This window comes from Schistocerca serialis, chromosome 10 (assembly GCF_023864345.2).
Source record: "Schistocerca serialis cubense isolate TAMUIC-IGC-003099 chromosome 10, iqSchSeri2.2, whole genome shotgun sequence".
NCBI classification, from domain to species: domain Eukaryota; kingdom Metazoa; phylum Arthropoda; class Insecta; order Orthoptera; family Acrididae; genus Schistocerca; species Schistocerca serialis.
This window is the reverse complement of record NC_064647.1, coordinates 167,709,377-167,724,789: the sequence shown is the minus strand read 5'-3', so window position 1 is coordinate 167,724,789 and position 15,413 is coordinate 167,709,377. Positions and strand designations below refer to the sequence as shown.

Genomic DNA, 15,413 nt, shown 5'->3' with positions numbered 1-15,413 from the left:
GCATTCTCCCCAAAATGTCTAATGTTATGCCCTCTGTCAGCATACTCAGCATACCACATTTTGTGATTCAATACAAGGCATTATATGACCTGATAGGTTACACTATATGCACATAACCAGTCTCACTAGTTCACCACTTGGGCCCTTCCCAACCTATCTGTACCTGACATTATGGAGAAATGGACAGGGTGAAGAGGACAAATCTAGGAACAACAGACACAATATTTCAGCTAACAGAAAATACCTAATCTACCTTAAACCCTATTCTTTGTCTAGGATGTTAACAATGCAAAATACCAAAAACATATTATTTAATAGCAGAAATGATTGTGCTAGTCTAAAAGCCACTATCTATCACAGAAAGGACCAGATTTACAAGACTCCTAGAATTAGCTTCATCACCCTATAAAATTTTCCAAAATGTTGTTCCTGACATCTATGACAGAATTTTAAAAAAATCAAAAGAAGTATTTCAGGTATTCTCACAGTTTCACAGCTCGTTGGTCATCTGAAATCCAGCTGTAACTCATATTTCCTGTTGTGAAGACTTTTACAGGTTCTAACACTGCAGAAAATATGGAAAGGGGTATTAATACTGCTCTAGATCACTGGAACATTGATCAAAGTGAAAAACAAAACTCATTCATGACACTGAGTCTAGCATGGTGAAAATTTTGGCTCAGTATGATTCAGCTAGATGTTTTAGTCATTTGCTGTCTCATTTAGAGTTGAACCCAAAGTAGCAGAAATGGTCACCACTGGTAGACATCTCATAATGCACTTCAATCATTCAAACTTAGTTCAAGGAAAACTGTAATGTTCCATTGATCATGTATTCATTAGAGACAGTGTGTGTATGGAGTCATGTCTCTACAACTGAAAACTGAGTGTCACATTAGGAAATGGTACAGCAGGAATAAGGTAACCTACCTCCGTGCCCAAAGTCGCTAACATGTGCTTGTGCAGTGGCATTCAGCCCAGGGACAAGCGCCAGATCAGATCCTGGTGGTTGAAAAAAATTTCACTGCCAGTATTTGGCATGCAAGGGGAGATGAGGTGGTGGCATAAAGTTCATGACTGCAAGACTCTGTGCCAGTGTCCTGGTTTAAATACCAAACCTCTCCACAGTTTCTCATGAAGTAAGGGCATGTGACACTGTTGGTTGGGATCTGTCCATCGAAAAGGGACATTAAGCTTGGTGCCCCTTAAGCTGTTATTTGCCAGGAAACTAGTCTGAGGCAACTGTCCATGGCAGTCTATCCTTCACCCACCCACCCACCCACCCACCCACACACACACACACACACACACACACACACACACACACACACATGCACACACACAATAGATACATGTAGTAATAAAAAAAACTAAACAACAACAGGAATAATATTAACATTAATGTTAATCTTAACCCTTTCAGACCCTCTGGCTACAATTGTGTACATTAAATTTTACTGCATCCTGGCTGCAGCAGAAGTATTTTTTACCAATGTTAACCTGAAGCATACATTTGTGAGTGTTCAATCTTTCCATCATGTACAAGGGCTGACAACTGTTGGGCTTCACTGTGAAAATATCAGCAAGACAGCGTAGCAAATGATGAACAACAATATACACGGTTGTGGTTGGTTCAATATATTACACCGTATAATCGAATATTTTTATTGTTATTTTGCATGATAATTGTTGAATGAATATTTTACTAATTACTAAAACAGAGAAAATTTCGAAATTAGTTATTTTGGTCAATATAATGAAGTCAAATATACGAAATATGTTTTGAAAACAGGCACAGAATTTTGTATAAAACTTGCATATAAATTCTTTAAAAAGTCATGTAAGAGCATTATAAATAAAAATTTTCCTTCCTCCAGAAAAAAGTCGAGTCTGAAAGGGTTAATATAACAGAACATTAAGTAGGGTGTTTGGAACATTTCTGATTGTGGTCTACACAAATGATTTAATGGGAATACTGAAGGCCTCTTCAAAAACTGCCATGATTGCTGATGATACATGTACATTGATAGAAGATCCTAACACATCTGTACCAAACACAGCCAGATGAATAACAGAAAAGGATTACAGCTGGTTCACAGCCAACACATTAATACTTAAACTTGCAAAAACCCGTGTTTTTGTTGGTGTTGCTGTTATTGTTGTGGTCATTGTTGTGGTCTTCAGTCCAGAAACTAGTCTAAGGTAACTGTCCATGGCAGTCTATCCTTCATCTCTGAATAACTTCTGACAACTAAATCCAGTTGAACCTGATTACTGCATTTTCAGTTGGGATCCCCCTACAATTTTTATTCTCCTCACTTCCTCACATTATCTAACTCAATAATTCTTCATGTCTCAGAATGTCTGCTATCAACTGATCTTGACAGATTTATGTTATGGAGATGCTGAAGAAACTGAACTGGCTAACTCTTTAAGGTAAGTGTAAAGTAACATGTGAAAGCCTACTTACAAAGTTTATAGTACCAGCTTTAAGTGATGGATCTGGGAATGTATCTCTCCCATAGGGACCTCGAATACAAGATTACTCAAATTACAGCATGCACAAAGGCACTTAAGTAATCATTTTTTCCGGTCTCCATGTGTGAATTGAATCAAGAGAAGCCCTAATACATGACACAATGGAAAGTACCTTCTGCCATGCATCACTCCACACTGGATTTCAGATTATGGATGTAGATGTGAGATGTTATATCCAATGAACTGTACATCATCACAATGATCTTAAAATTAATGTTTCAGCTTTTATTTAACTAATACAAGTACTGTAATACATTAAGTCTTTTCATTGTATAGTGTTTAAATAAAATATACATCCTTGATTTTTTCGCAGATACATATTTGTAGGATCAATGAACTGTGACCAAAGTAATATCATCACTTATTGGTGCTGCTGAGAAGTTGGTCTTGTAATATTGTAATAGGGTGGATCTGGTTTAAATCTGTACCCAAAATGCAAATCTGTATTTTACCTAATATCTAAAAACCATTTTAAATTTTTGAGTTATGTTTCTTTTGCTGTTTCCATTTGCTTTGTACAATATTTCACTCTCCATCTGTTTACACTGATAAACTGGAACGTCAAGTAACAACGTGTACAATGTTTGTATTTTTAAATTTAATGTCAAGATGTTCAACTCAGTGCTACAAGTATTCTGTGGACTTGGTATAAAACTATCTGACATATATTCTTACACCTTATTGCTTGTTATATCAGTGCAACCTCCTGTGGAAGGTTAAAGTGACACATTTAGCTCAGCAGTATGGAATCTGATTTAGCAGAACCAGCAGTTGCTTATCTTATAGCCATAAGCATTTCTTTGGAATATCTGCCCACATGTGGTGGTGTTGCTGATATGAGGGTAAGGGGCAAGGCAAAATGTTCTGACACTAATCTTTCCAGACAGCTGCAAAGTTAGTGGATTTCTAACAGCACACAAAGCAGCACCAAAAATACACCAATGTAAGACTGCTCAGACATGGCTTTAATTTCATTTACTTATCTGCTTATTCAATCTGTTTGATTATATGTGATGTTATTTACTAGATGATGCAGTAGGTTTGGCTTAAATCCAGTGTTTCCAAGGACAAATATTCATATTTATATATGTATAAACTTAACATTAATATCCAGTTACTGAACAAATGTAGTGGTGTTGCAAACATTTTGTAATTAATCTGTCAAATACATTGCTATTTATTATATATTTTATAATTTGTTGAATATTTTTGCTTTAGACAAGACTGTTAGGCAATTTGTATATATAGTAGTAGCAGATGATCAAAATATCAACACACTGAAAGAAAGCTGTTATTCAAGGAGTTTCAGTAAGCTAATCAATAAGTCTGATCTAAATCTAGTAGTAAATAGTCCCACAAGGTACAGCAAAGATATAGGGACATTAATAGACAGACAAAAAGTACTGGTCAAAGACACAGCCATTTCTGAACCCCATGGGGAATTAACAGAGGTAACAGATAAGATAACAATGTCATAAAATATAATTAAATGTTTCCCTGAAACATTTCTTCCTAGCAAGCAAGAAGACCTAGGTTTGAGTCTCGTCCGCAGCGCAAATTTTAATTCATTTCGTCTGCATCTATCATTAATGTCACAAAATATCATTAAAGGACTGTGACAAACAAAGCAAGCAAGCCTATGGGGGCTACAACGATTAATGTAATCCGATGACTGGAGCAATCATATACAAAACAGCAAACATAAATAAGGGATGGGAATCATTCTCCAAAACATTATCTTGCATGTGCATTACTATGTAGGAATACAAAAGTTAAGTGCAATAACTATGTGCAAAACTACGTACAAACAATCTCAGATAAATCCAACACAATCAAACTGTGATGCCTATATGGACAAGAAGAGATCATATAAGAAATTGATAAAAAAATATTCAGTTTTCGTTCCATAGGCCCAAAAAATGAGATGATTCTTGTGGTGTGGAACATGTCAGAAAGTAAAACATGAAAACATAAAACATTTGAATATAATATTCACTACCCTGATCATTTGGCAGGAGATTGTTGAAATAGGTGATTACAATGTGGTAAACTGAAACAGCTAATATTTACAGAATTAACATACTGTCAGAACGAAACATTGTTATGCTCTATTAATAAAATTATCATACACAAAATGCCTAATCTTGAATGTTGTGGCCAAGTGCTGTCAACACTGAACTCTAACAGACATTTTTACTTAAGCTGGCTTAACAGTCTATGCTAAGATGTTCATCTACAGAGTAGAAGGAGTTGCCTATCAAAAATTCTTTCAAATTCTGTATAAACCATGCTTTATCTGAAACCAAGTTTTTGATGATTGCTGGAAATTTATTTGAAAATGTGTGTTCCTGAATATTGGACCCCTTTATGGACTGATGTAAGTTATTTTAGGTCTTTATGTAGATTGCTATTATTTCTAGTATTGGTACTATGTATCAAGCTATTGGCTGGAAATACAGAAATATTACTTGCAACAAATATCATTAAGGAATAAACATACTGAGAAGCAGTGGTTAGAATACAAAGTTCCTTGAACAGGTTTCTACATTATGTTCTTGAATTTACACCACAAATGATTCTTATCACATGCGTTTCAGCCTAAAAACTTTTGCCCAGTCTGATGAGTTACCCCAGAATATGACCTGTATGGCATAATAAAATGGAAGTAAGCATAGTATGAAAGTCTTTTATATTTATATCTCCTACATCTCACATCATTCTCATTGCAAATACAAACTTGTTTAGGCACTTAAGCAATTCTGCAGTATGCCCTTCCCAAATGAATTTATTATTGAGTTTTAATCCCAGAAATTTAACACTGTCAAACTCTTTGATCTGCATGTCTTCATATGTTATACACATGCTAGAAGGAAATCTCTTACAGGCTCTGAACTGCACATAGTGGGTCTTCTCAAAGTTTCATGACAGTGAATTAGGTTTAAACCATTTATTAATGTCAGTGAAAATTTATTAGCAGCCATTTATAAATCTGTACTTGACTTGCTACCTATTGCAGTGTTGGTATCATCTGCAAACAAAACAAATTTAGCATCTGGCAATGTAACAGACTAGAGATAATTAATGTACAGAGGAAAAAGCAATGGACCTAAGATGCAACCTTGAGGAACACCACATGTAATTAATTCCTAGTCAGATGAAGGCTGACTGCTTACTGCACAGGTATTTTGCAACAACACCCTTTGTTTCCTGTTAGATAGGTAAGAAAATGCCGGTAGCCTCTATTTATTATCTAATGAATTAAGCACATTCTCACTGTAAGTGTAAATAGCTTTCTCAATATCAGAAACCTTAATAAATCCAAACTGTGACTTGCTCAATATATTATTTGCAGTCAGATACTTAAGGAGATGCTTGAAAATAACCTTTTCAAATAATTTTGAGAAAACCAGCAAAAGTGAAATTGGTCAATAGTTTTATGGTATCTCTTTATCCCCCATATTGTAAAGAGGCTTAACTTCAGCATATTTTACCCAGTCAGAAATGTTCCACTGATAAGAGATTGATTACACAAATAAAAAGACAGAACTCAACTTGAATGGGCACTCCTTGATTAACTTCATTCATATGTTATCATAACCCTGGAATACTTAGATTTTTAGGATTTTATGATGGATGCTACTTCTTTGGGAGATGTGAGTGTCATTTCCATTTTACTGAAGCTATTTTTAAAGACTTGTCTCAGATATTGCATTGTACTATTCACTGAACCTGACAACTCCAAGCTGTCAGTAACAGAAATGAAGTACTTGTTTAAGAGGTTTGGAACACTACATGCATTTGTTACCAAAGTCATATTTATTTTTAGATATATCTTTTCCTCTTCCTTTCTGGTCCCACCTGCCTCTGTCTTCACTATATCCCATACAGTTTTTATTCTGTTGCCTGATGTAATTATCTCTTTCTCATAATGAATCTGCTTCTATTCCTGGATTACTTGCTTCAATACTTTGCAGTATTCTTTGTAATTTTTTATAATTCTAACACCAGAGCTGTTCCTAGATAGTAAATCCAGTCTCCTTTTTGTCCCACATTATATCTTTAATCCTTGTGTAATCCACAGTTTACTTTTTGACTTCTGTGTGATTTGAGATACCTTTAGGGGAAAACAATTTTCAAAAGAGGCGGTAGCTTTATTAATGAATGTTTTGTATTTTCCATTTGAGTCGGAAGTATTGTACAAATCTATCTGGTTCATGTCTTTGAGCAGCTTCCTGAATTTCTCAATTTTTGACTTATTTATTATTCCACTGTACTCAGATGTAATAGATTTTTTATCCTGAAAAGTTTGAACATTATTACAAGATGCTGCATGTCATGATCAAATACCCCATTTACCTTTGGTTTTGTGATATGACTTTTTTCCCTGGATTTATCTACACAGATATTATCAATAGCAGTCTCAGAGCATTTAGATATCCTAGTTGCAAAGTTCACAGCAGGAACAAAATTGAATGATAGTGTTACTGACTGCAATAATTATTCACTGACAGAGCTATTCAATAAATCCACATTAAAATCACCAGTGCCCACTGTTTTCTTGTTTTTTACCATGTGATGGGACAACAGAGCTTCCAGATTTTTTTATGAAGAGGTTAAAATTTCCTGAAGGTGATCTGTATATACCTACTACTATAAAGGACTTGTTATGAAATACTACTACTGTTGTACAAGCTTCTAAATACTGCTCTGAGCAAAATTTATTAATATCAGTAGTCTTGAAATCAAAACAGTTTCTGACAAATGTGGCAACTCCTCCTTTATCCATATTTTCTCTACATAAGTAAGAAGCTAACTTGAATCCTGTAACATTTAACATAACTATACCAGTGGTCACATGATGTTCATAGAGGCAGATTATATCAACTGGTTTGTTCAACTCTAATTCTTCAGCATAAATAAGCAACTCATTAAGCTTAACCCTTAGTCCTTGGATATTACAATGCAGTAAGGATAATTGATTTTGTGCACTTGCTGAATTACAATTGCCTGAACCTAATTTTTCTGTCAATTTTTGAGTATCTCTAGTTTCAATCAGAGACTGTCTCCATGAATTGTATACATTATAATTTCCTTTCTGGCTGCCTGTTTTACCAATGTGAATGTCATTTTCAGCCTGTCTCTGAACATCTTTTGTTTATGTCCTCCCTACCCTAAAAGAACTGCTGATCTGTCACTTTTAACCACTGTTTTTTTACCACTTGTGACCGTGTCCCCCACCCCAGTTAAGTTATTTGCTATTAGCCCAGACAGTTTTCCCTTCCCTTGAGGTGAAGGCCATGCCTAGTATTGTCCCACTAGCTGATAGAGTCAATGGGAACCACACTGGTATGAGACCCTATACCTGATCCAAGTAACTGTTCCACCCATAAATTAACTCTCATAACAGAAGAATTTAAATGAGGCCAGTCATGGTGCATCAGAGCAGACACAAGCCCAACACCAGTATGTCTCGTTTCTCATTGCTGAAACTATCTTTACCAGGTCACTCTCAATTGAATAATTAGGGTTCCTATCACAGCTCATAATAATAAGACAAAGACCATGTGGTCACACATAAAGAAAGAGAGGGAAGATGTAGATATGAAAAATGGTGAAATCATAACTATAAAGAAAAATGGGATGCAAATGAGGGACCCTGTAGAAGTCAGTAATATTTTACATCAACATTGTGTTGAGGTAGTGGACAAATTAATGAAGCAAAACTCTCCTGACACGAAATACATACAAAGTACTCCTGATAAGACAATGCATTTGTTCCTTTTCCCAACAAATGAACATGAATTAGTAAAAATAATACACCAATTATCTACTAGAGTAACTAAATCCTCCTGTAGTGGGTGGTAAGGCATCTGACTTTTCTCATAAACTTAGCTATGGCAGAAGAAATATTCCTGACATGTTTAAAAAAGAGTAAAGTGACCCTTATTATAAAATCAGGCAACAAGATAGATTCAGGAAATTATCAGCCAATAACTATTACACCTGTCTTACCTAAAACAATTGAATTTGTAATTAAAGATGGAACAGTACATTTTACAGAAAAATGTAATACTCTGAATGAGGCCCAGGGTGTGTTTAGGAGACGTAGAGCCATGAACACAGCAGTAGCTTAATTTATAGGGCATGTAACTAAGCTACTAGATGAATGAAAGAAAGTTTTTGGCATGTTTCTTGACCTTTCAACTCTCTTGATTGTGTATACCACAACATGTTATTAAAAACTGTTATGGTATAGTGGGGAAAGCAGTTGATATCATAAAATCATTCATGGAAAATAGAAAACAGTGTGTAGAAATAAAACAAAATGTGAGCAATACTATTACAAATGTCAACCCAGATTTTTAATTTGTTAAATATGGAGGGCCTCAAGGATCAGTGCTGGGCCCATTACTTTTTATTTTATATACTGATGATGTGTCCAAAATAATAGGTGGAAATACTGTCATATATACAGACCACACATCATTTATTATAAGTAGAACGTCTACAGATGACTTACAAAAGCAAGCTTCTCTAAATGTGGAAAATGGAAACAATTATTACAGAGGAAATAATCTTTTTATAAATGTTAATAAAACCACATATATGTAAACACAAGCAAACAGAATACCTAACTTGAACACATGTCAAGCTCAGAGACAGTGATCTAAAAGAGACAGAAACTTACAGCCAATAGGTACTTGACATGGGAGAAGCATATAAATAATATTTGTTGTAAAGTGAGTTCAAGTACATGTATGATGAGAAGAATGTCAACAACAATAAACACACAACAACTGCTAACAATGCCCTATAGGTTAGTTCATTCACAAATTTCATGTTCATCCTGGTCTGGGAAAATTCTGCAAATGTGTACATGCAAAGAGTGCTAAAGCTACTAAAGAGGGCTGTAAGATGCATAACAAAATTATATCCTAGATATTCCTGTAGAAATAAATTCAGTGAACTAAGCATAGTAACAGTATCATCACTAGACATATATGAAACAAGGGTTTATGTAAAAAGTAGCCATACTGCATCATTAAACAAATATAGCCATAACTGCAGCATGATTATCATATTGAAGTAAATTGGCTCAACTTAACTGACAAAGACACTGCAATAATTTGGTAAAATCTATACAGATAATAGAAAACATGTCTGCTTTCAAAAATAAACTAAAATGGCACTTGATTCAATATTGTCAACCCGTTGTTAAGAATTCCTTGAAGCAAAAATCAATGTAATGTTTCATAAGTAACTATGTAAAAATGTAAAAACTTTCAGAAAGCATGAATTGATTTTATTTTTTTATAATTATGTTTGTATATAAACGTTTTTCAAACTTCATGTAAACTTGTCCTATAGCATTGTACAGAATAGTCCACAGACATTAATTAATAAATAAATAAAAACTTGCATCAACAGTGTACTTGTTTGAAACATTCTTGTATTTGTTGAGATAACATCTACATTCATACTCTGCAAACCACTGAAAGGTGTGTGGCTGGGAGTACTTTCTGAATGTTCTGTATATTAGTATTTTGTCTCATTTCATTCATATACAGAGTGTGAATGAAACCTTCAATATTTCTGTGCATGCTGTAATCAACCTAACCTTGTCTACAAGTGGCACATGTGCAGCTGTAGTGTAGTCCCAGATTTTTCACTTACTAACAGTGCTTGAAACTCTGTGTGCAGGCTTTCATGGAGCAGTTGTCAAATTTGGCATAGCACTCTCCCATCAATTAAACAAACCTACGACAGTTAGTGCTGCCCTTCTTTGGATATGTCCAGTATCCTTTGTTAGTCCTATTTGATGTGGGTTTCATGCATTTGAGCAGTATTCTAAGACAGGTTGCATGAATGTTTCATAAGCCATCTCTTTTGCAGACTGATTGCATTTACCCTGTATGCTAGCAATGAACTGTAGTCTGCCATCTGCTTGCCTTATGACTGAGCCTTTGTGATCATACCCTTTCATATTCCTGTAGACTGTTTAACACAGGTATTTGTATGAGGTGACTGATTCAAAGTGTGACTCACTGATATTTTAGTCATATAATACTTTTTAATTTTCTGGGATGGACATTTTTACTTTTCAGAAAATATAAAAATAAGTTGCCCATCTTTGCAGTACTTTAAAATCCTATCAAGCTCTGAGTTAATATTTGTGCAGATTTTTTTCAGACAATACTTCATTATAGATAAAGTTGTATTAACTGCAAAACGTCTGTTTACTATTAACATGCTCTGCCAGGGTATTAATATCCACTCTGTGGTAGGAGTGGTGGGTAGGTGGGGGGGGGGGGCTGAATATGCACTATGAAGGAGTTATATAAATTGGCCACAAATTGATATCCATACAGGTATCAATGGAAAATTCAAAATTGTGAACTTTGGCAGCTGATTGATGAATGTATATGAATGTATGATACTGCAGAACAGTTCCACCAAGCTGACAAGAATAATAAACAGGGGACATGCTGATGCCAGGGCATAAAGTCCATTCCTCACAAGCAGGCACATGAACAAAATAGATATCAGCATTTGAGAGCAGACGTCTAGTTCAGCTCAAAGAAGCTGATTGGGGTAATCAGTGCCTCACTCAACATTTGAATGGGAATGATTCTACTGTTTGGCGATGGCAGGATTGGGTGAAACATGGCTGAATACAGCATGAAGAAAGAAGAATTCATGCTAGAGAGATGACAGAATGTGATGACTGAGCAATCATCAGAAAGGTACTGAGAACACTGGATTCATCATTATCATCAATATGACATGAAACTGGTGCTTCAGTGAGCACATATTATTAATAGGCAGCTCAGAGAAAGGGGCTGAGCTCATGGCATCCCTTGTGCCAACTGCCATTGACCTCTGTGCAACAACAGCCTGTTTGCTGCGGTGTTGCCCTCACTCAGATTGGCATCTCACTGGATGGAGTAGAATTGTCTTCAGTGATGTTTACCACTTCAAACTGAGCCCTGCTGACCAGCAAAGATGTGTCTGAAGACACCTCAGAAAGTGTGGGATATCCTGAAAACTTGGAGTGATGGTCTGCAGTGCCATTTCATTTGATAACAGGACCACTTTGATTGATATCTGAGGTACTCTTACAGCAAAGCAATACATCAACAATGTTCTAACACCATTTTGTTGCTTTTCATGCCAAGCCATCCTGGGCTTATATTTCAGCAAGATAATGCCTGCCTGCACATGTCAAGAGTTCCTACTGCTTGTCTTCATGCTTTCCAAACCATACATTGGCCAGCATGGTAACCAGGTCTCTACTCAACTGAGAACGTTTGGAGCTGAAGATTTTAACATTCTAATGCACCAGTTGCACAGAATTTGGCAATGTATCCATCAATGCCCAGCTGAATAATTGCTTGGATAAGGGTGGGGGTGGATTAATGCATAACTGATTTGATCAACTTGTTAGGCTCATTCTCTCAAATAAATCATCCAGTTTTTCTGAAATTGCAACCATTTGTTTGTCTGTACCTCTTTTTTGTACAAATCAGGAGGAAGTGAGCTTTTTAGGTAACTCATCCATAGCCTGATGCCACCTCATATTGATATCTTTATGTATACATGGGAATTCATGTTATATGTACTCAATGATCAGTTCTTCTAGTCCCTTAAGTAATTTTTTTTTTGTTTGGCATTGTATAATACAATTTTTGGAAGATGATGGGTTAAGGAATGTGCCATGAAGCAGACCTTAGCAGATTTCATCATCCTCTTGATTGTGCCTGGTATGGATATATTTGAGTTAATAACAATTATAATTAGGTCCTCTAAAAACATCACAGTTTTTCAACAGTCCTTCAATGTTCAAGCTATATCATTAATATAGGTCAAGAACAGATGTAGTCTAAGTGTTTAACCTGTCAAGATTCAGTATTTAATGTTTCCCCTCTCTGAATTTAGTTTTATTCATACTGTATCAAATTTTAGTATGGCCATGCATTTTGTTGTTACAGTGTGATTCTGTCCACACAAATGTCTGCCTTTCATGTCATAAAATTTTAGTTTTTCTGGTAAAATTTATGATCTACACAATTACATGGCTTGGCAGAATCACAGTAAATGCCATATGTTCCTTTTTAGTACTGGCAGAACTGACTGAAAAATACTGTATTGCTTTCTCTGTAGAGAATCATTTATTGTAAGTGAAATGAGCAGCAATTAAAAGGTTATTTAGAAGAAAGAGGTTCAAAATACTGTTGTATGCTATCTTCTTAGGCAAGCAAAATAAATGGATAAGAAAAATATAAGAAAACTATTATTAAAAGATAGAGAGGGAACAGAGCCACATGACAGTAAAATATTTATGTTGTGCAGGATTATGCCATAAATGTGCATGTGTTCTTGATATTTCAAAACAGTGCATAAGACAACTGATTCAATTGTTTCAGAAGAAAATAAAAAATAGTAAACTGTGTGAAAGTTTGCAGATCTCAATTGTCTTCTCTGTAACTTCTCTTGAAATAAGAAAAATTTTCTGTAGTTATTACTAATTCAAAAACATAAGTTCAAAGGTAGTTTATATTTTACAGAGAATCTAAAAGGTTGTGAACTGATGATATGTTAAATTCTCAGTAAGATGGTTGGTATGACACCTCTTCAAACAGGTATTAAAACTTGCTGTTCTCTGAGTTCAGTGTAAGAAGGATGATTTCATGAGTACTAACAACAAATCCATAAATTTTGTCAGTCAGCATAGAGTAGATTAAGAGCTGATGAAGAAATCAAAATGAATGATCAGTCTATGTAATAGGGGTAGAGGATAGTCCATTACTCGAACTGCTGTTAATATTTTTGCAGTAAATTTAAAATTTTGGCAATGTATTGGAATTTCAGAACCTTTTACATGTACATAGGTTCCCCAATCATATCATAAACATCAGTAGAGATTTTAATTATCCAAAATTAATTTTTTAGTGGTGGGGATGATAAGACCTGTGTAACTTTACTAAATGCCTTCTCTGAAAACTGCCTAGAACAGATAGTTAGAGACCTCATTCCTGATGGAAATATATTGGATCTAATGGCAACAAATAGGCCTGACGTCTTTGAGGATGTCCACATCAAAACCGGTACTAGTGATCATGACAACAATGATTACCAAAATACAAAGGACAACAAAAACAAGCAGAAAAATATATATGTTCAGTAAACTAGATAAAAAAAACAGTTGTGTCATAATGAGGAACTTGAAATTTCAGCACAGGGCAGGTACAGGTAGAGGAACTATGGCTCAAGTTTAAACGAATAGTTGACCATGTACTGGACAGAAATGTAGCCAGTAGAATAGTTCATAATGGTAGGGAACCTCGAAAGTATAGTCATTGTAAAGAAACAGAGATTACTGCATAATAGGTGTAAAACAAAGCATACAGCTATAGATAGAGAGATTCTGAATGAAATGCATTTGGCTGTCAAGAGAGCAATGTGTGAAGCCCTCAGTGACTACTGTAGCAAAATATTGTCAAGTGATCTCTTATAGAACCTGAAAACATTATGGTCATATGTAAAGGCTGTTAGTGGCACCAAAGTTAGTGTCAAGTTCCAAGCAAATAGGACAGGAAGTGAAATTGCGAGTAGCAAAGCAACAGGCTTAACTCCATTTTCAAAAATTTCCTTACAAAGAAAAACCCAGGAGAATTGCCACCCCTGTCAGATTCTATATTGAATTTGTGGCTGAGTTCGCTGCTGTTCTAATTATAATCTATCATAGATCCATTGAACAAAAAAGTCATGCCCAGTTCTTGGAAAAAAGTACACGTCACAGCCATTTACAAGAAAGGTAGTAGAAATGATCCACAAAACTATCATCCAATACCCTTGACATCAAATTATTGTAGAATCTTAGAACATATTCTGAGCTGAAACATAATTAGGTATCTTGAACAGAATGACCTTCTCAGTGCCAACCAGCATGGATTCCAAAAACATTGATCATATGAAAACTAAATCACGCTTTTCTCACATTACATAATGAAAGCTTTGGATCAAGGCAACCAGGCAGAAGCAGCATTTCTTGATTTCTGAAAAGCATTTAACTCAGTACCACATCTACAGTTATCGTCAAAAGTCCAATCATATGAGGTATCAAGTGAAATTTGTGATTGGACTGAAGACTTTTTGGTACTGAGGACACAGGATGTTGTCTTGGATGGAGAGTCAGAGGTAGAAGTAACTTTGGGTGTGCCCAGGAAAGTGAGCTGGGGCTCTTGCTGTTCATATTGCATATTAATGACATTAAAGACAGTATTAACAGTAAAATCAGAATTTTTGTGGATAATGCAGCAACCTATAATGAAGTACTGTCTGACTGAAGCTGCATAAATATTCAGTCAGATCTTGATAAGATTTCAAAGTGGTGCAGGGATTGCCTACTTGCTCTAAATATTCAGAAATGTAAAATTTTGCACTTCATAAAATGAAAAAAAAATGTAGTATCCTATGACTATAATAATATCAATGCATCACTGTTGGAATCAGTCAAATCATACAAATACCTGGGTGTAATACTTTATGGGGATATGAAATGGAATGATCACATAGGTTCACTTATGGGTAAAGCTGGTGGTAGACTTCAGTTTATTGGTAGAATACAGGGGAGGTGCAATAAATCTACAAAGAAGATTGCTTACAAATCAATCATGTGATAGGCTCTAAGATATTGCTCAAATCTGTAGGACCCATACCAAACAGGACTAACAGGGGATAGGTTCAGTCATGGGTAAAGCTGGTGGTAGACTTCAGTTTATTAGTAGAATACTGATGGCTCAACACAAAAGTTTTGTCTCAAGTACAGATAGTGTTGAGGATCAGTGGATGAAGTTCAAAACCATCGTACAATA

General features: G+C 35.3%; 1 protein-coding gene across 2 annotated transcripts in view; it reads left to right on the top strand.

Annotated features, from left to right (window-relative positions):
* Positions 1-2,748: 2,748 nt before the first annotated feature.
* Positions 2,749-15,413, top strand: part of LOC126424788 (uncharacterized) — a 45,616-nt gene continuing 32,951 nt past the window's right edge. The window contains exon 1 of one of the 2 annotated variants that reach the window (XM_050087559.1): positions 2,749-3,481. The gene's annotated coding sequence lies outside the window, so the exon portion shown is untranslated. Of the gene's footprint in view, positions 3,482-5,619; positions 5,719-15,413 lie in introns of those variants that run through there. The other variant, XM_050087561.1, reaches the window with a different exon arrangement.